This window comes from Ceratotherium simum, chromosome 16, assembly GCF_057802395.1.
Source record: "Ceratotherium simum simum isolate JZ-2026a chromosome 16, ASM5780239v1, whole genome shotgun sequence".
Classification (NCBI taxonomy): domain Eukaryota; kingdom Metazoa; phylum Chordata; class Mammalia; order Perissodactyla; family Rhinocerotidae; genus Ceratotherium; species Ceratotherium simum.
This window is the reverse complement of record NC_141915.1, coordinates 23858337-23880744: the sequence shown is the minus strand read 5'-3', so window position 1 is coordinate 23880744 and position 22408 is coordinate 23858337. Positions and strand designations below refer to the sequence as shown.

The following is a 22408-nucleotide window of genomic DNA, read 5'->3' as shown; positions in this document are numbered from 1 at the left end:
CTCTTAGCATTCTAAATTTGCTTTATTTTGTAAATCTGATCTGTCTAGTCCTTTTGGTGGAAATATCCCTACTTTAGAGATGACTGCAATAGTCTAACATAGCCTGACGTCTTCATACATTTAAATCAGATTACCAGCTCGAATGCTGCAAAGCTATGCTTGTGTAATTTGGCTTCCTATGTTACTATTGAATGTACTGATTAGCAAAAGCATCTGGCCCACTTATTACTACAACCCTCACTGCATATTGACAGAGTGGCATTTTCATTTATGCATTGGTCTTTTGTGAGCTTGATTAGCATAAAGCCATCCCCAAGACACTGATCCAGACTTGATGCAAAGAAGAATTCAAGTGCTGAGCCTATAAAGCTTGAGACCAATAGCCAGTATGAGGTGCCAACCAAGGTGCTACCCTTGAGACACCCAGTCAAAGTAAGTAGCCTGGAGGGCATCCTATCCCCACCCCTAGTATAGGCAAGCCAGGCTGGGGTGCATTAGAAACACTGGGAGATGGAGGTACAATAAAGGATGCGTTAGGAGGGTAAGTCAGGGAGTATCATGGAAAGCCTTGAAAATTGGTTTGGTTTGAAGACAGCAGGGACTCACTGAAGACACATGAGCAGGGGATGTCACAAAATCAGTTCTCTGTTTGAGGAGAACCTCCCCTGTTGACAGGATGAAAGTTGGATTGGACTAGGAAAACTGGAGGCAGGGGACCAATGATAAGTCTGTTGTAGTTGTACAGGGAGGAGGTGATGGGGAGTGGGAAAAGGGCTGTGACACTGCAAATAGACTAGAAGGGTTAGACCCAGAGGCATTTCTGTGGCACCACACCACGCTGACTGTGCCTTGATTTCCTTGCTCGTAATGTGTGAAAAGGAGTAGCTGCCACCTGCCAGGGAAAGGGGACTCGGCTCTTTCTCCCTTCCCGTATTGTTTGAAATAATTTTCAGAAGTCGGCTCTCTTTTCATAAAGCAGGTAGAGGTGTTTAATAGCTCTTGAGGCAAAGCAGAGCTTATGAAATTCCTCTAACAGGGCACATTCTGGACTAAGACCAAACACAATATTCCTCTTCAGCCCTGAGAACTGCTGAATACTGTCTAAAACGATGTGGCTGCCCAAAACATCAGCAGCCTGGCTGAACACAACTTCTGTTGCTCCACCGGTCTCAATTAATTCCATGGCTTTTAGCAGTGCAAGCCCATAGCGTCCTCTGTCCTCCCCTCTCCTGCACAGAATTGCTATATCTTTGGGCAGGTAGCCACGCTGGAAGAGGCTATGACATCTTTCTGCCACGTATTTCACCATCTGTTCTGTTGTCAGGTTAGTCTTTGTCTCACACACCCCAGGCAAAGCCTGAGCACACATTGCTTCCTTGTAGGCAGCTTCCCTGAACAATGCCAGTGTCTCTGGAGACACGTTGGAAGGAGGATTTTCTTGGATCCTCTTCATTTCTTCTTTCATGACCATTGCTATTTCCAGAGCACAGTGGATCCCGTTGGAGACTGTTTTTCGAGGAAACTGAGAGGATGGAGGGGGAAGGCCATTGATATCTGCATGATGGACTTGGAAAGGGTCCAGAAAAAGCCAGAGACTCCCGTGGTGAAGGTTCTCACTTCCAGCCCCCCTCACCTTTGGATGGGTGATGCTCCTAGCCTTCATGTACCAGTCTCCGTATTTACTGCAGAAATTCTCAGTCTCATCTATCACTATGTGTTTAATCTTTAGGAACTCCCCTCACATAAAGGTTTTCCGGGTCACAGCTTGGCAGGTGGTTTGTTGGCTGTAAGGATAAAAGAGAGAATAGGGTTTCAGGCATATAAACAAAGGGAACACCAGGCATTCATTGCTCTCTGGATTGGAATCAGAGGCTAGTTCTCATCTGCAGGCTGATTCATTGATTCAATAGCATCCTGGATACTACAAAACTGCTCTACTTACAAGTTACTTGACAGAATACATAATTGCAAACTCTACTCTTTGGGGTTATCTAGTTAAATTGCATAGGAAGCTTTTAAAAGGAACCCAGATAGGAGATTTTATTATTTCTATTAGTAGTCCGTTTCTGCTGCTTGACAAGCTCCTTACATCTAAAGGAAATCTCAAAAGTAATTTATACTTGTTACTACCATTTCTTTACTTTCTGTCCTTTTTAGAGCTGGAGAACCGTCACTTAGAGGCACATCATAATTTTTATATGCAAAAGAGGTATGGGCTGATACAAATTCCTCCAAAGCAAATCTTATTTTCCCATTTACTGGTAGTACAAAATCAGAAGGCTCTTTAGATTTTGGTAAGAAAAACATCAACAGGTTGCTGAATTCTATGACATGTCAAGTACAGTGACAAATCTACAGGGCTATGCCTCTCTGGAGCTTCTGTCCTGTTTACTTAGCTCCATTTTCCTTTGTCGTATGTTTTAGCATATTATACATATATATATATTTTTTAAACAAACTTGGTTATTTCTTGCCTCCTCTAATTTGGATCCAAGTAATATTACTCATCCCTACAGATTTCCCTAATTTACACATGCAGTCCCTGCAGCTTTACTTGCCGAGCCTTGAATCATAACTATTCACGTTCTTCTCTTCCAGTTAGGATGGTGTAGACTTGAAGAAAAGCATTGGTTCTTAGCCATCTCTGTATCCCCCTCACATTAGAGGTTCAACAGATATTTGTTGACTTGAATTTGCCTTTCCACTGGGATATTTTAAAACTTATCTATAGGGCCGGCCCCGTGGCTTAGCGGTTAAGTGCACGTGCTCTGCTACTGGCGGCCCAGGTTCGGATCCCAGGTGCATACCGACGCACCGCTTCTCCGGCCATGCTGAGGCCGCGTCCCACATACAGCAACTAGAAGGATGTGCAGCTATGACATACAACTATCTACTGGGGCTTTGGGGGGAAAAATAAATAAATAAATAAAATTATAAAACTTATCTATAAAGTATAATAAAGAACACAGCTCTTAGCACAGTTCACAAGATCCTTCATAATCTGGCTCTGCCTCCTTTCCAACTTCATCACCTGCCACATGGCCACACTCCCTCGCTGCTCCCATCATACCTACCTTACTGGTTCTCTAGTGTCTCTGTGGCTTTGCACTTAATGTGCCCTTTGCCTAAAATGCTTTCATTTTATTCACTTCTCCTACTGACTTCTTAAGAGTGTGCCCAAGGATCTTCTTCACTGAGGAGTATTTGCTGACCAACCTCCAGCCTAAGTTAAGATAAGCAGGAACACAGTTCTTGTGTTTAGTAAGTGCAACTCTTACGCCACGTAATCCTTAAAGCAGTCACCTTCACAAACTTAGAGGATCTCTTTTGGTTTGCAGTGGAACAAGTCCTTAATTTTCTCCATGATCTTTATGGCTAGGGCTGTCTTCCTGGCTCCTGAAAGGCGGTGGATGAACAATTCTCGCGTCTCCTGAAGGCTCTCTGAAAGCAGCTCATGCTGCTCGCTGTGAGCAAGTTGAAAAATTCGCAGCCCACCTGGTCACTCAGGAGAGATCTAGAGCCCAGTGAGACCATGATAGGGGCCTGCAACAAGTCTTCCATTTCATCCTCATTGGCAAGCCTGTAGGATTGAGGGTAGTCCACGGGAATTTCACTGGGTCTACACTGCGTGCTGGGCAGGTGTATCAGCCGTGGAAGGACACACACTTTCCCTGTGTAACCACCAAGTGTTCCCAGTTTCTGCTTTAACTGATGAGCAGTGCTTCGGGCATACGCAAGCCCTCCCATCCAGGTGGGGTCTATGAAGACTGTGTCGAGTACCGGGGGCTGTTAACTGCTATTAGGAGAGCATCGCACAGGACATTCTGCTCTTTCCTTAAGCCAACATCACTAGCCCAGCTTCTAGAAAATATCACAATCCCCTCAGAACAAGGATATATCTGCGTCTTCATTAATTCCTCCAGTCCTTTATGATCTGAGAATAGCTTCTTACAGAGGGATTCTGTGTAAACTGTATCTTTTCTTGTGTCACTGAAAATTCAAGGAATAGAAGTAAGTTACTAATATGTACAAAAGCATATTGTAAGTATTCCTGCCACATCATAAGAAGAAATGAGTCTAGCCATGGAACTATGGGTTTCCTTGTCTGCAAAGAAAGCACCCCCTCTTCATAGGCCAGAACTATGAAGTTCCCATTCCTGGCAGCTCTCGTACAGGGGAAGGCAATCGGGGAGGGGTCGTCACAGAACAGCCTCCTAGCCCCCTCTCCTTAACCCCAAATGGTCCACTACTGCAAAGAAATTACTCCTTCCTGTTAAGTTTTTTTGGGGGAACCTGATGCTTTTGGGGAACTTAGAACTTTCCTTTAGAGCAATTATTCTTAAACTGTGGCAACTTTGCCCCAGGAGACACTTGGCAATGTCTGGAAATTTTTTGATTGTCACAGCTGGAGGGGTGTTACTGGAATCTACAGGGTAGAGGCCAGGAATGTTGCTAAACATCCTACACTTCACAGAGTAGCCCCCGTCAACAAAGAATTATCTGACCCATATGTCAATAGTGCCAAGGTTGAGAAATTCTGCTTTAGAACCCCATGGCTTACCTACTTCTGCATTGGAAAGCCAGGGGGCAGTCTCTTGTGGTATACCTAAGGAATTTAGGAGAATTCCTAAATTCTCTAAAATGTGGAGAACAAAAGCCATATGTGACTGGAAGCCCAAAAGCACACAGAAGTATACTGTGGATTTGATGACTGGGAAACAAGAGTTAGCCATATGGGCCCATTATGTCTGCTAAGTCCTACATTTGACCTTCTCTAAGGAGAAAGTCTTGGACTAACTGCTACCAATTTCTCCCAACTTAATTTAGAAAACGAATAGACCCCTCAGCTGAAATCAAGAAGGAATACCTGGAAACAAACGTTGTTGTAGAGCCCCCTTAAATTCCAAGACTTTTATGGGATATGATGGGCTTCTAAGTGCAGATGAAGCTGGTGAAAGCAGGTTGTCTGTGGCCAAACTGGAGGTTGCTAAACAAATACATGGAAAGTTGTTTCAGACAAAAAGGAAAAAGAAACAGTAAAAGAACTCTTTTATTGCTCTTCCTCCAGGAGACATGTGATGTGCATCCTGCCTGAGCTGCTCACACTTTCTGTGCCTCAAGCAGTTCACACATGTTAGGAAAGGAAGTCAGGGGCCTCCTGCAGGGTCAGGCATCTTCTAAGTCACTGTGTGACTCATCTTGGGCAAGTCATGTCACCTCTCTCTCACGCAAGGGTGAGGTGGTGATCCCTAAGGTTCCTTCCAACTCTAATATTCTGATTCCAGGTCATCGCTAGGAGGGAAGGGCTCCTAGTGGGGATCAGAAAAAGTTAAGCACTGTATTTTTTCCTCTTTTTCTGCATCCTTTTGACTTAATTGTGCATTTTTTTTTTAGGAAGATTGGCCCTGAGCTAATATCTGTTGTCAATCGAACTGCTTTTTTCCTTTGTTTCTCTCCAAAGCCGCAGTAGATAGTTGTATGTCATAGTTTTACATCCTTCTAGTTGCTCTATGTGGGACACCTCAGCGTAGCTTGATAAGTGGTGCGTAGGTCCATACTCAGGATCCCAACTGGCGAATCCTCGGCCACCGCTGAAGTGGAGCGTGGGAACTTAACCTCCTCGCCACCAGGGCGGCCCCTTAATTGTGCATTTTTTAATGATTAGATTTTATCTCCTTTACTGCCTTACTAGTTATAACTCTTGGCTTTGTTATTTCAGTGGTAGCCCTAGGGTTTACAGTATATATCTTTGACCTTATCATGGTCTACCTTCAAGTGATATTATACTATTTCATGTATTGTATAAGGTCTTTACAAGAGTATTTTTCCATTTCTCCTTTTCAAAACTTTGTGCTATTGTTGAGATACATTTTACTTCTATATAAATCCCATAATATGTTGATATTATTTTTGCTTTAAATAGCCACTTATCTTTTAAAGAGGTTTACATAATATGAAAAAGAATTCTTTATACTTACATATGCAGTTACCATTTCTGGTGGTTTTTATTCCTTTGTGTCAATCTAGATTTCCATCTTGCCTCATTTTCCTTCTGCTGAAAGGAATTTCTTTAACATTTCTTATAGTGTAGGTCTGCTGCTGATGAAGTCATTCAGATTTTGAAAATCTGAAATCGTGAAAAAAGTCTTCATTTCACTTCTATTTTTGATAGATAGCTTTGCTGAGTAGAGACCTACGTTGGTAGTTTTGTCTTTCAGTAATTTAAATATTTTGCTTCATTGTCTTCTATCTTGCATCATTTCCAATGATAAATCTGCTGTCATCCTTATCTTTGTTCCTCTGTATATAATGTGTCATGTTTCTCTGATTGCTTTTAGGATTTTTTCTTTACTATTGGTTTAAGCAATTTAATTATGATTATTTTCAGTAATTAAAAAATTTCTTGTGCTTGAGGTTTGTTGAGAGCTCCTTGGATCTATGGATTGACAGTTTTCATCAAATTTGGAAATTTTTCAGCCATTATTTCTTCCAATATATTTTCTATATTCCTTCCTCTCCTCAGGTACTCCAATTATAAGTATATTAGGCCACTTGACTTTGTTCCACAACTTACTAATGCTCTGTGCTTTAAAATTTTTCTCTGTGTTTGTTATCAGGTTGTTTCTCTTGCTATGTCTTCAAGTTCAATAACCTTTTCTTCTGCATGCAATGTAATATGCCATTAATCCTGTTCAGTGTATTTTGCCTCTCAGACATTGTTGCATCTTCTAGTCTTTCTCTAGAAGTTTGATTTGGATTCTTTTTTAATATTTTCCATGTTTCTATTTAAGATATTCAATCTTTCTTGTAGCTTCTTGAACATATGGAATACTTTTATAATGTCTATTTTTAATGTTGTGGTCTATTAATTATATTATCTGTGTTAATTCTGAGTCAATTTCAAAGGAATCTTTTCCCTTTATGATTGGTATTTTCCAGCTTCTTGCATACATGGTAATTTTTTATTAGATGCCAGACATTGTGAGTTTTACCATGTTGGATGTTGGATGTTTTTGTATTCTTGTAAGTACTCCTAAGCTTTGTTCTGAGGCACAGTTAAGTTACTGGGAAGCAGTTTGATCCTTTTGGATCTTGTTTTTAATCTTTTTTATACAGGACCAGGGCAGCATTTAGTCTAGGGTTAACTTTTTGCAGCTACTGAGGTAAAATTCTTCTGAGTGCTCTACCTAATGCCTTGTGATTGTTGATGTTTTTCACCCTGGTTGGTGGGACCAGACTATTTCTGGCACTATGTGAGCTCCAAGGATTATTCCCTCTAATACTTTTGGGTGAGTCTTTCTCCATCCTCAAGTGTTTCCTCGCAGCCATGAGCTGATAAGCTCTGAGTTGAGTACTCAAAGGGAGCGCTTTGCAGATTTTAGAATTTTCCCTCTGTGAAGCTCTCTCTTCTTTGGTATTCTTCCCTACAAACTCTAGTTTCCTTGGTCTCCCTACAGTCAACTCTGTCTATTCACCTCATGGAGACTTCCAGACTGTACCTGAGTTTTCCCTCCCTGAACTGCTACCTAGAAACTTTCTACAGGCAGTAAGCTGGGGGCAATGAGAAAGATCACCTCATAAGTTTCCCCTATTTCAGGGATCACAGTCCTTCACTGACTGGTTTCCAATGCCTTTTTTTTTTTAATCCCATTGTTGATTCCACCTTTATACTTTTTGTGTGTGTGTGTGAGGAAGATCAGCCCTGAGCTAACATCCATGCTAATTCTCCTCTTTTTGCTGAGGAAGACCGGCTCTTAGCTAACATCTTTTGCCAATCCTCCTCGTTTTTTTCCCCAAAGCCCCATAGATAGTTGTATGTCATAGTTGCACATCCTTCTAGTTGCTGTATGTGGGACGCCACCTCAGCATGGCCGGTGAAGCGGTGCGTCACTGCGCGCCCAGGATCCGAACCCGGGCCACCAGTAGCGGAGCGCACGCACTTAACCGCTAAGCCAGGGGGCCGGCCCCTCCAATGCCTTAAGATCTGTTGTTTCATGTATTCTGTCTGATTTTGCAGTTGTTTCAGAAGGAAGGGTAAATATGGGCCCTATTACTCCATCTTGGCCAGAAGCATCTAAGAAGACAACGAAGCAATATGTATGTAGTTCTTAGGGAATGAAATTTTTGGCCTAGAAATATTAAATTTGACCTAGCCAAAATATTGTTCTAGTACAAAGGCAACTCACGGATATTTTTGAACATACAAGAATTCTATAAATACAGGACCTATAAATCATTCTTGAAGAAAAATTACTCGTGAGGAAATCCACCTAAGTAGGCAATAAGTGAAAATAAAGGATAATGGTAATTGGACTTTAAACCGTTCATATGTATATAATTAAGATATATAAGAATTATGATTACAGAAAAGAATGTTATAAACCTTGACAAAGTAAAAATATTTTTACATCAGATAGATTTTTTTTCAGTCAGCAAAAGCAGAATCTGGATGATTTAAACAAACAACAAAAAAAGAATTTATTGGAACCATGAGGGAGACCACTCACAGAATCAGAAGACAAGCTGAGCGAATAGGTCTGGGAGAAGTGAGGGGCCTCGGAAGCTCCAAGGGTCTGGATGGTGTGCGTGAACTGGCTCCACTCATTTTCCTCACATGGCTTGTAAAGGTCAGATTCCTGCCAGAGAGCTGTGTGTGCCCAGCCGGGTACTCTGCTCAACGCTCAGCTAGCACAGGGAAGGCCCTCGGTTGAAAATCCCCAAGAGGCTTGATGTCAAGTGCAAAGGTTAGTTCCTCGAAAGAGTATCAGTTACTAAAGTAGAGTGAGAGGAAGTTCAGTAGGTCAAAACAACAGATGCCCTTTACAGTAACTAACAAAAGTTAGGGAGGGAGGAAGTTTGAGTGCTAATGTCATCTTTCATGGCAAGGAGTTGATCAATGCTAACACAGATTTCAAGATAACTTTAAAAATTATCCCAAACATTGTAATGCTTTTTTCAATTTAGTTATTTTAATATTGGATCAATCATTTGGTAACTAAAAGTTCTTGGGTTAAAGAAATGTATTCAGTAGTTCAGCTCTTCAATTTTAGTTGTTGCTTTTCCTTCAGTTAAGTTCAAGCAAAATAAATGTAAAAATAATTTCAAAATAGTATATATAATATCATTCTATTTAATATAATTAAGTCTGTCTAACTGTTCTTATACTTTATCTGATATATTAAAAAACAGTTCTCTGGAATATGGTTAACCTTGAATGTTCTGGTTGCGGGATTATGGGTGATTTATTGCTTCCCTTTTTCTTTCAGTATTGCTGGAATTCATTTTATTGACGTTGTATCTTTGTATAAAGACTTTGGAGGTCACATGTTGAAATCTCTCTCTTTCAAAACAAAATTCAGAGAGATAATGAAAAGATATTTTAGCACATTACTATAGATATAGTGATATTCAAAAACAAGAAAAGCACCTCTCCAGGGATTAAAAACTATGAGGCATTTGCATGACTAGAAAAGAGAAGGCTAAACCACAGGGATAAACAGAGGCTGCCACTACCACAAGGCCAGGACAACCACAGTTGCAAAGCCAGGAGTGAATCCCCCAGGCAGAAATTGTTGCCCTGAAGCTGAGGCCAAGTCTATTCGGCCCCCACTTGGCCGGACCAAGGCCTAGAACTAAAATACCCACACCTCAGCCTGTCTCAGTGTTAGCACTATTGGCAGATTGCGCAGGATAATTCTTTGTTGTGAGGGGCTTTCCTGGATGTTTAGCAGTAAAGCCTCTCCTCCCCAGTTGTGACAAGCAAAAATGTCTTCAGACGTTGCCCAATGTCCCCCGAGCGGCAAAACCACCACCGCCGAACCTCCTTAGACTAAAAGAGTTCCTGAATAGTGGGCAGAATATATGTCAAACATGTAACACATTATAGTCACGATTCAGAACATTAAAGATTTCTTTGATCCTAAAGAGAAAAAAGTTTAGCTAATCTACAAGAAGAAGGATGAATTCGGCAGTAACTGTTTCATCAGCAAGGGTGGGTGCAAGAAGCACGTGGGCAGTATGTTCAAACTGCGGTGGGAACAACTTCGCATCTAGACTCCTCTCCCCAAACTATCGTTCAAGGTTGAGGGCAAAATAAATACATTTTCAGACTTGAAACGACTTGCGATTTTTTTAAAATCAACCATAGCCCATTCCTGAAAGAATAACTGAATAATGTACCCCGGTGAGAGAAAAATGAACTGAGGAGAATGTAGTGGTTTCGAGAAAGAAAGGTGGACAAATAAATCAGTAGAACATAAGGTTAATCTATGTGTATTATTTTCCAGTTGCCAGATAATTCAATAGCCTTTCTATAGGCAAACTACATCTACTTAGAAGATATAACAAAAGAAATAAAAGCCCTACTGTAATTCCAACAAAAAAGATCATTAAGAATAAGTGAACAAGAAATGTACAAGGTCTGTATGAATAAAATTATAAAGTGAAACTGAAGAACACAAAAGAGAACTTGAAGAGAGAAATAGCAGATTGTATTGTTGGATGAGAAAACTTAAAATCATAAAAAATCCATGTTCACTACGTTAATCTATACATTCACTGTGATCCCATTTGTTGTAATAATACCAACAATCTTTACCCAAAGCATCAAAATGATTTTAAAAGTCCTTGAAAAATAAAAAGCAAGACTATCCAGGAAAAATCTAAAAAGGAAGAAACCTGAGGGTAATTAGCATTACCAAATATTAAAACTTTATAAATCTACAATAATTAAAACAATGCGGTTCTACCGTGTGGCAGGTCAGTGGGACAGACTAGAATGTCCAAAAATAAGTTCAAATATATGTGGGAATGTAGCCTATATTAAAGGTGGCATTCACATCAGTTGGGAAAAGATGTATTACTCAACAAATGATGTTGAATGACTTGGGTGCCTATCTGGAAAAAAAAATTAAGCTTAGGCCATACATTACATTTGATACCAAAAGAAATTGGAAGTGGATCCAATACTTAAATGTAAAAATATGGAGTCAAGGGAGTACATGGAGAAAAAGTAGGACATTTATTTTTATAATCTCAGCATAAAGAAGGCCTAAAGATGGCCCCCACTCAGAAAACATGAAAGAAAATATTGATTATTTTAAACAAATTATCTTTGTGGCAAAAACACCATAAAAGATCAGAATAAAACAACACACTGGAAAAATATTTGCAACAAAAATCATAGACAAATTGTTAACTCCTCAGTTTTAAAAAGTTTTGACAAATCAAAGAGCAAAATTGTAAGATTCCAAAAGAAAACAGGCAAAGGATGTGAACAGGCAGAAGAACACAGACAAGGAATTTAAAATAGTTCCTAAGAATATGGAAACTTTAGTCATGATATAGAAGTATCAATTAAAAACTACAAGACTTCACTCTTTTTCACTTATTAGATTAACAATTAGATTAAGTTCAAACTTAATGATGTTGCTCTTTGGCAGAGGAAAAGCACTTTCATACATTGCCATAAAATAGACAACTCCTATGGAGAACAATCTGGCAGTAGCTATCAAAATTTTAAATGCACACATCCCTTTACCTAGCAATTCCTCCTTTAGGAATTTATTCAACATATTTGCTCGAACATGTATGAAATGACTTCCATAAGTTAATTGAATTTCACTTTATTTCTAATAGAAGACGGTAAAATAGTAACTAGCCACTGGAAAGGGCCAAACTGATTAACTCAGGGCATAGCAACACATTGTCATACTATGAAGCTATAAAAAGAGAGATCTCTATATGTATTCATGTGGGATCATCTTTTTGTGTGTGTGTGTGGAAGATTGGCCCTGCGCTAACATCTGTTGCCAAGCTTCCTTTTTTTTTTTTTTTTTTGCCCCAAAGCCCCAGTATGTAGTTGTATATTATAGTTGTAGACTTGTAGCTCTTCTATGTGGGACGCCGCCTCAGCATGGCTTGATGAGTGGTGAGGTGGTCTGTGCCCAGCATCTGAACCGGTGAACCCGGGGCCGCCAAAGTGGAGCGTGCAAACTTAACTGCTAGGCCACCGGGCTGGCCCCTTGATGTAGGACCATCTTTAAGATACATTGTATCGTGAACAAAGCAACATGTGGAAAAATGTCTATCTTGTGCTTATGGAATTGATATAGGTATGTGCTTGTAAACGCATTAAATATCTTTGGAAATATACTAAAACACTGGTAATGGTGTTTGGCTCTAGGGAAGGACAAATGATTGTCAAGGGAACACGGATGAGAAAAAGACGGCTTTTGCTTTTCATGACTTTTGGATTTTGTACAAGGTAATAATTTGGGGTATCTACCCATGTGATTTTGCCGTGTGTGTGTTTTTACTTGTTGATGTAATGGTTTTATGAATTACTTTCTTAGTTTTCTATCAACCTGTACCCTGGGATAAGCCCCTCATGATCATTATGAATAATGATGTATGGGGAGTGGAGAGGGGTAAAATTTGAAAAATACAAAACTTAAGAAAACAGTTTAATAAATCTTTGCTACGTCGGATTTCTAAGTATCAACCTTTTTTCATATTTGCTTCAAGCTTTTTTTTAAATAAAGGAAATAAAATACCTTAGCAAAATGTGAATTCCTTTTTTTTTTTTTTTTTTTTGCTCTTTCCTATGCAATTTCTCTCCCCTTTCCCCTGCACCAAAAACCATCATGACTTGGGTGGGTATCCTTTCAGGCTTCCTGTTAGTGGTTGGTATTACACACACACACACACACCCCCACCTGGTGGCATAATTATCATCAGGAGTGGCAGAGGATGAAGTGAAGGTGGAGGGCAAGGCACTGGGAGATCAAGTGACTGTGGCGTTTAGTTTCTATGGCAACAATAGTAATTATAAAGATGGTGGAGTAAACTGGCTTTTTCTGATAGCTCCAGGAAGTACAGACAGTGGAAAAATTGCGATTGAGAGAAAACTATGCCCCCGAGAAGATCCATGGAAAACCCGACAGCCTTGACAGTTTGGAGGAGTCCCTCAGCCCCTTTAGTTGCAGGGCTGGTATGGCTGAGTGCCAAGCTGAGGGCTGGATTTTTCGGGTTGCTGAGTTCAATGCCAATTAAATCTACAACCATACCAGGTCTCTCACACTTGGGGAGGGGCACTGGTGTGGAAGGAGTGAGACCTTGAGACACGGAATGAGGACATTTGGGTAGTTGCTGAGAACTTTGGATCCCCAAATACCTTTATAATTTTATTTATTTATTTATTTTCCCCCCAAAGCCCCAGTAGATAGTTGTATGTTGTAGTTGCACATCCTTCTAGTTGCTGTATGTGGGACTCGGCCTCAGCATGGTGGGAGAAGCGGTGCGTCGGTGTGCGCCCGGGATCCGAACCCGGGCCGCCAGCAGCGGAGCGCGCGCACTTAACCGCTAAGCCACGGGGCCGGCCCCCCAAATACCTTTAGACAGGTAGCCACACCATGCCTAAGGGAACCTGCCTTCCCAGGCAAAAAAGCTTTTCAATAACTGCACTTGGACCAGCTGCTTCACAACCTGATGCTGATTTTCCTCAGGACCCATCCCGACCCCATCCCCATAATAAGAGTTAGATCCCACTGTAGCCAGATGTAGAAGTGAAGGCCTGTTCCAGGAGGAGATAGCCTGTACCCAAAAAAGTCCCAGCACCTCATCAATGACCATTGCGAGAGTCTGAGGAGAAAGGATGGGAGTGTGTACTAAAGACGCTCAATGAAGGAGGATGAAATAAAAGGCTTGATCTGGCTGAAATCCTTAACACTCAGCTGGGATTGAATGTGTCGGCTTGGGAGTGGTATTAATACTCTGCTAGATTTGGCTAATTAATGCCTCAACTCACCATGGTCAATAGTTAGAGTTGGAAATGCCTTAACTTGCGTGGCATTTTGTAGAGCCTCGCTACTCAAAATGTGGCCTGTGGACCAGCAGCGATAGTGTCACTGAGAGCTACTTTAAAATGCAGAATCTCAGGCTCCACCCCAGACCATCTGAGTCAGATTTTACCAAGATCTCCATGTGATTCATATGCACATTACACACAACAATTTGAGAAGCACTGTTTCAGAAGAAGGAGCTCAAAGACTCAGAGAAGTGGGAAAATTGAAATAGAGCTACTTTGTGCAACATGCTTTGACACCAGCGCCTAACCGTAATCCCTGAGCAAGCCCAGAGGATGTACCTATCACCAAGGAAATAGACACGCATTGGTGATGAGGGTACTAGCAGGGCTGGAGTACAGGTGAGGCAAGCAGGCACCAGGGAATATTAGAGGCACTCGCCTCAAGTGCCAACCCTACACTTGCACCAGCCTGAGAGTGCGTGCCTCTTTAAATATTGTACCCTAGGTGCCTTAGCTCCCTCACCCTAATGCTGGTCTTGGGCACTAGCAACCTTGCAAAGCTCTTCAGTGGCTCTTCTCTACAGGCCTGAAATCACAGTGGGACGTGCTGCAGTGGAATTGGTTTCTCTTATCTCAGTGGAAGTAATGGGATCCAGCAGTGGAAGAGGCCTTTTGGTGATGCTTATTAAACAATCAGAGTATTTTTGTGTGTGTGTGAGGAAGAGCATCCCTGAGCTAACATCCATGCTAATCCTCCTCATTTTGCTGAGGAAGACCGGCTCTGAGCTAACATCTATCACCAATCCTCCTCCTTTTTTTTACCCCAAAGCCCCAGTAGATAGTTGTATGTTATAGTTGCACATCCTTCTAGTTGCTGTATGTGGGACGCGACCTCAGCATGGCCGGAGAAGCGGTGCGTCAGTGCGCACCCGGGATCTGAACCCGGGCCGCCAGTAGCGGAACGCCCACACTTAACCACTGAGCCACAGGGCCGGCCCACAATTAGAGTATTTTAACTGGCAGGGATCTGTAGTGATGATCACAGCGTCTGTAGAAATGAAATGGATGGGCAGTCTACTAAGATGCTGCCTAACACACACAAGAAGGAAGATTCGAGTCATACTAGGCATAAACATATCTTTAGTTGCCCTGATGGGCATTCACAGCCCTTACCCAGTTTCCAGATCCAAGCCAATCCAAAATCCTATAGTTTTTTGAGGGAGAGGCCAGGTCCCTACAAGAAAGATCCTGTTACATGGCTACAGGCACATTCTAAGAATCTCCCCTCAATCCTTCCTCAGAGGGACCTGAGAACGCTCAATAGGGTGACTGTGCACTGGGGAAATGGAAATACCCAGACTTCCAGGGGTTATTAGATCTTGGCTCTGAACCAGCAGGGATCCACAGAGAACTGAAATGACACACTGGTCCAGCAGTTAGAGTGGGAAATTAAGGAGTCAGACAACCACTTGTTCTGTGGTTATTTCCCCAGTCTGGACAATGTATAGTAGTCAGAGATATTGGTAATGGGCAGAATTCCCAATCAGTTTCCTGATCCATAAGTGATAGTCATTAAGGTAGGGTCAAGTAGAAGCCCCTGGACTTGCACCCCTACCCCCATCAAAACAGCAATATCACATTCCTGGGGGAAGTTCAGAGATTAGTCACACCATCAATGACTTGAAAGATACAGGGGTAGTGATTGCTATCACATCCCGACTTAACCCACTTGTTTGGTGCAAAAGCCAAGACAGGCATGGAGAATGCCAGTGATTTTTACAAACACGGTCAGGTAATGATGCTAATTTCACCTGCTCTTCCTGATGTGGTATCTTTACTGGAACAAATCAACACAGCCCTGGGCACCTGGTTTACAGCGATTACTGGCTTCCTCCATCCCCAACCCCATCTCCATAAGAGAAGAAAAGCAGAAGCAGGTTGACTTCAGCGGCAGGGCAACAGGATAGTTTATTATTTTGTTTAGGACTACATCGACTCAAATACTCCCTGCCCTAAAATAGTCAGGAAGACTCTTGATTATTTTGATATCCTGTAGGGATATCATTATGCTAATTGGACCTAGTGAGCAAGTATAGCAAATGTGCCTTAGATACATGCCTGCCAGAGGGTAGGCCACCAACCTAAACCCCACACATTCTGGGGACTGTCCCATCAGTGGTGTTTCTGGGGTCTGGTACACTGGGGCATGTTGAAATAGCACCTCTAAGAGAAAGACAAGTTGCAGCACTTTTTAAAACTTTTATTATGTTTTTATTATACTTTTATAATTAGACGTTTTGGGGAGATGATTACACTGAGGGATAATAATAAATAGCAAACGGATACAGAATCCTTCTTTTCAAGAAGTTAAATTTTGTTAACAACTGATTTTATATTTAATTATTTGTTAAGAGTTTGGTTTTTTTAGGGCAGTTTAAGGTTCACAGCAAAACTGAGAGGAAGGTACAGAGATTTCCTGTCCCCACACATGCACAGCCTCCTCCATTATCAGCATCCCCCACCAGAGTGGTACATTTGTTACAACGAATGAACCTACATCGACACATCATGATCACTCACAGTCCGTAGTTTACATTATGGCTCACTCTTGGTGTTGTACCTTCTACGGGTTTGGGCAAATGCATTACGACCAGATCCACCATTACGCTATGGTACAGAGTAGTTTCACTGCCCTCAAAATCCTCTGTGCTCTGCTTATTCATCCTTCCCTCCCCTCCAATATCTGGCAACCACTGATCTGTTTACCGTCTCCATAGTTTTGCCTTTTCCAGAATGTCGATAGTTGAAATTGTACAGTGTAGCCTTTTCAGATTGGCTTCTTTCACTTAGTAATGTGCATTAACGTTTCCTCCATGTCTTTTCATGGCTTGACAGCTCATTTCTTTTTAGTGCTGAATAATGTTCCATAGTCTGGATGTACCACGGTTTATCTATCCACTCACCTACTGAAGGACATCTTGGTTGCTTCCAAGTTTTGGCAATTGTGAATAAAGATGCCATAAACATCCATGTGTAGGTTTTTCTGTGGACATAAGTTGTGAACTCCTTTGGGTAAAGACCAAGGAGCAAACTGCAGCACTTTACACTGCCCACTACAAAGAGGGAAGCTCCATGCTTGGTTGGTTTCTCTGGATTTTGGACATGGGGCTCTAATCCATTTCCTGGTAACCACTAAGGCTGCCAGGGAAGGACAGGACTCTGTAGCAGGTCCAGGCTGTGGCCTAGATGTCCAGCCATTTGCACATGATGACCCAGCAGACCTAATGGTAATGGAAGGCTTTGTAGAAGACCGAGATCTGTGGAGAGCCTCTAACAAGCCCCAATAACAGAATCCCTAGGGATTCAGAGGAAGACCACACCCTCTTCTGCCAACAAGTGTGGTCCATGTGAAATCAGTATCTAGATTCGCACAGGACCCTATCGAGACTGAATATCTGACCATGAGGTACCAGGTAACTGTGTGACATGAGATCCCACCACGGCCTAGGGGTCATCTGATCCACTAAATCATACAGTGAAGGTACACAGCAGAACTCCATGATCAAATGGAACTCATATATACGAGACTGGGCCCACGTGGGTCTGCAAGACAAGAACAAGCTATAAAGGCAGGCAGCTCAGACTCCCATGGATCTCCATGCACTGTTTCCCTGCCTTTCCCTCCATGCACAGCACTGGCCTCAACCAGAATGGATGGTTGCTGCTCTCTTGCCCCACTCAGGGGTCACCCTGCTAGACAATGACAGAGGGAGCTCCTCTGGGTCAGTGGACACTACAGTAGTACATGTTTGTCCTGCTAGGGTGGAATGAGAGCTCTCCAAGGGCTCAGATCCCACAAGAATGAAAGTTTAAGTAATCCCACCAGGTTACTCCCACCCAACTGAGGTGGCAGAGCTTGGAGGAGGTGGCGGGAGAAGGAAGGCTGCTATAATTACCACTGGGGCTGTGGTCAGCTCCAGAAGTAGGGACAGCGGCAGTGAGGTTTTATGCTAATTGATGCTTATTTCTCTCCTTTCCCCGGTGGCCTTATAAGAAGATTGGGGATGGCTGACATTTTCAGCTTCAGATGAACATTTGACTGAATTGACACCACGGTAGGGTAGCTGATCACATTTCATTGTGTTGGGGACATCAACACTTCGCCTACAGTAAAGATAAGAGTAGATGCTTGGGAGGGCTGGAGGGTATGTCCCGGACATCCTCCATTAGTCCCTCTGGGATCCATTCTCCATCCTCCTCCACCCTGTTCTGGATCCCAGGAGACTGACTGGATGATATCAATGGGCTCCCTTGCCACCTGAACGCTGGTTGATTTGGTCCACGGCGACGATGGCTGGAGCTTAGCGGGAGGGAGGAGAGTGAAGCAAGGCTATTTTTTCTCCTGGCTGACCTCTTGCAGGTGATGCAGGCTGGCTGCGTCCCACAGCTGAAGTTCCTGTGAAGTAGCTCCTTGACAGAGGTCTTTTAGCCTCGGGTTTTAGTAAATGCTCCCCTCAACAGGGCTGCCAGCCCCTCACCAATAGCCCCAAGCTATACACTGTCTCCTGTGTATGTCTTCCTGTGGCTTTCTACCGTCTATCCACACCTTTGCAAATAGTTCCTTTTCTATTTTTCTCTAATTATGCATTTGAATGTGCCTTGGGATTCCTGCCAGGACCCCTGACTGATCCCCCAGGTTAACAGGATGGATCCAGGAAAGGTAGCATCTGGCCAGCACTTCTCCAAGGAGCATATGATTCACCTGGGGATCTTTACACGATGCAGATTCTGAGTCAGTAGATCTGGGATTCAGCATATTTTAGTAGAGAGGAACTATTCTAGACCCTTGCTACTCAAAGTGAGGTCTGTGGACCAGCAGCTCCCGCATCACCTGGGAGCTTGTTAGAAATGAACAACATCAGACCTCACCCACGCAGACTTCCTGAATGAGTCTCTGGAAGACGACCAGCTCCTTCAGGGGAAACCAGAGGCTCCCATTCTTCAGCGTTTTCCTCGACATTTCCCAGAACTACCTACTCATCTTCTTAGCTGCTTCTCTTTAAATTCATAAAAATTCAACGGATTTTGTTTGATTCACTCTGTCTTGCTTTAGTGCTACTTCTGGGCTGGGATAGAGACAAGAGTTATATAGTGAGGCCAGAATTTTCCAATTCATTTCTTGACCACTCATTTTAGATATTTATGGCAGAAGTCTGCCCCTTTGCTTGCTGTGGGGCAGCTGACTCTCTCACTGGCTCTCTCTGAGGTTAAATCACAGAGAAAATATTTCTCCCAGGGATACTGAGGCAATGAGAGACTTAACTGGATATTGTCCGAAGGGGATAATATTAAGCAGTAATAAACAGCAGAGTTTGACAGTAATCGAAAGAAAAAATGTATTTTGACAACATATTGACTAATCCAGCCAAGGAAAGGAAAAAGGGGAAGTAACAAGAAAACTTGATATAGTGTTGCAAAAATTATAACTTGCACGACAACATTTGCTATGCTTCTGTTTTTATACCCTGTCCCTGCTCCTCTTGGCTCCTCCAAGGCCTGACACTCTGTCCCTCTCCGTCCTTCATGCCCACCCTGCCTGACACACTCAGCCATTTCTGTCCCAGTGTGGTGTGGGTGGATGTAGAACTGGGAAGCTCCTGCCCTAAGCTCTCGCAGGGCAGCCTTTTGCTCAATGAGGCCTCCTTGACTTTCCACTCTACTGTATCAACCCCTCTTAACACACACACACACAGGCACACACACACACAGATACTGAGAGCCTTTCTATTATACCACCTCATTTACCACCATATTATCACTTTTCATGCTCTGCCATTCATTCCTTGTATTTGTTCACATATTCGAGGTCTTTTCTGAATTCCCAGCAGCTACATCAGCTAGTGTCACACACAGGAAGAGGCAGGAGCTGCCTCGTTTCTTCTTAGACAGGAGGCCTCCCGATCAGTTCTCGCCTTTCACAGCTGTGTTTCCATCCCGGAGGCTGGAGAGAGCGGAAGAGTCTGTACAACACTTGGCTCAGCCGCCCTTGGAGTGATCTCAAATGGGACCGTCCTTTCAAGCGGGAAAACGAGAAGACACTGTCCACCCTGAGGGACTCCTCCAGCCCCTCAGATGCCCCGCTGATGTGGACCACACTCTTTGCTTTCTTGATTCTTTTGGGAGCTTCATCTGCTGTGCTTATTAAAACAGCAACCCCTGCAGGGGAGGGACCCTTTTAAAAAAGAATTGGCACAGCTCTGCCACATGGGTCCCCTCATCTTCCAGATACAATTTGTCCTAATCTCTAAAGTATCATCCACACCCTGAGCCCAGGAAGCCTCCAGAGTCAGGACGGATGCTTGGAGGAGAATTTCCTCTGACCTCCCGCACGACTCCTCAGAGATCCTTGGCTTTTGGATCTCATTGCAAACCACTCTGGTGAGTTCTTTTCCTGAACGCTGGGCTAAGAAGCGGGGAAGGCCCTGGCAATCCCAGTGCCTGGTCAAGAAGTGTCCAAGAGAATCCAAAGACAATTCCTGGGCAATTCTTTGTCCTTTGAGTGATTTTTTTCCCCCATAGCAGTCCCTAGTGTCAGTGTGGAAATTCCTACCTTCATCACTGAAGATGTATTCCATCTTTTCAAAGTTGCTTTTTCAGAAATGTTTCCTGGGCTAGTGCCTAGCAGAAGTTCTACTTGTCGTTAAAAACGTAAAACACAAATGCAAATTTTCCCAATGAAATAAAGAAAGCAGATTCAGTATTAAACTGCTGTGTACATGGACGTTATAACACTGCTCACATCATCTAAATGTAAAGCAACACCAGTCAAGTTATTCAGGAAGAGAGAGGAAACAGTCTAAATCTCCTTTGCTGTCATCACGACCAGGGTGCACAGCTCACAAACTTCTTCGGAGGTTGCTTTTCACCAATGTAAGAAACCTCAACTGACTCGCAAGGAAACACATGCCTGATCTTCTCTCTATCTCAGGTAAGTTGTAAACATGTTCTCTGCTCTCATGAAGGTTCCTTAAAAACAGCTTACATTCTTATCTGACAGTAGGCTCAAACTTCAGAGCTCAATGTTCACATAAGAATAGACTAAACCAAAAAAGAATAACCCAACGGCTGTAACAAACTTTCATTTTCTGGGTGTTTGTAAGCCTTTAGGTCTCAGGATGTGTTATTTGCAAGCCTGAACCATCTGGATCTGCGCATGCCTCTCAGTGCCTGGGTCCCCGACCATGGTTATGAAACGTACATTTTCAGTGTAAGCACCGTTTCCGCCAGCTCCTGCTGTGATGGAAGGCCAGTGCATGTGGAAGAACCTCCCACCTGCTGCCCACTTTGAGTGATGTAGCTCAGGGGTTGGCAAACACTTTCTGTAAAAAGCCAGACAGTAAATATTTTAGGCTGTGAGCCATACAGTCTCTGTTGTAATCATTCAGCTCTTCTGTTGTTGCACAAAGAAGTTATAGACAATACCTAAACGAGTGAATGTGGCTGTATTCCAATAAGACTTCTTATGGACAATGAAATTTGAATTTCACATGATTTTCACGTCACAAAACATTACTCTCCGTTGGATTTTCTCAACCTATTCAAAATGTAAAATCATTCTTAGCTTATGCATGTAACATAGGAGTAGGCAGAATTTGGCCCATGGTCTATAGTTTGTCAGCTCCTTGTGTAGAGGATTGGGAGGTTGTTCTGAGAAATTGGGCAAGTGTCACTGATGGCTCCTTGATTTCCTCCACAGACTCCAGCACTGGGTCCATAGCCCAACTTATAAATGCATCAATGCTCCTGGAGACAGACAATATTTTTAATTTATTCACTCTTTGAGTCCTTCATATTGTGGGAACAGCTCCTTGAAGAGGGTTTCTGGAGTTGGTGTTAACCTGCCTAACAGCGTCTGAAAGGAAACAGTTGGAATAATAGAAAATCCTCAAGGAGATGACCATCATCATTCCATATAATAATTCAATCACTATTAGAGTACTTTACCCTATACCAGGCCCTGGGCTTGGTGCTGGAAACATAAATATAACATAAATATAAGTATCATGGTCTTAAGGAGCTCATAATCTACTGGCACAATCAGAGATGGAAAGATAATTATAATTCTAACTAGGAAGGGAAACGAGAGGACAATGCACGGACCATATGGGAACACTGAGGAGAGGTGTAGCTTAAGTCAATGGAGATGAGATTTATTCCTAAATGAGGTGATGCCTGAATTGAGTTTTACACTAACTTTGATTTTGAAATAATCTCAACTATACAGAAAGGGATAAACAGGGGGGTAAATGTTAATGCATATTCTGCATAAAACAATCTCAATAATGACTGCTGGAGATTAAAACTATGTAGAAGTTCAATAAATGACAACAAGAGCATGAAAGGCAGGAAGGGGCAAATGAATGGAAAGTCCTAGCATCCTCAGGGAATTGGTAAAAGTGATAATTCATATTAGAATGGAGTAAGCCAAAAATGTATGTTATAATTTCTAGTGAAGCCTTTATACAAGTGACAAATGATTTAAACTAACGAGCAAATGAGGGAAGGAAACAATAATAAATATTTGACTAATCCAAAAGGAGG

The 22408-nt window shown here is 42.4% G+C and overlaps 1 pseudogene; it reads right to left on the bottom strand.

Moving 5' to 3' along the window:
* Nucleotides 1-949: 949 nt before the first annotated feature.
* Nucleotides 950-18827, bottom strand: LOC147914951 (protein SLFN14-like; annotated as a pseudogene).
* Nucleotides 18828-22408: the final 3581 nt, after the last annotated feature.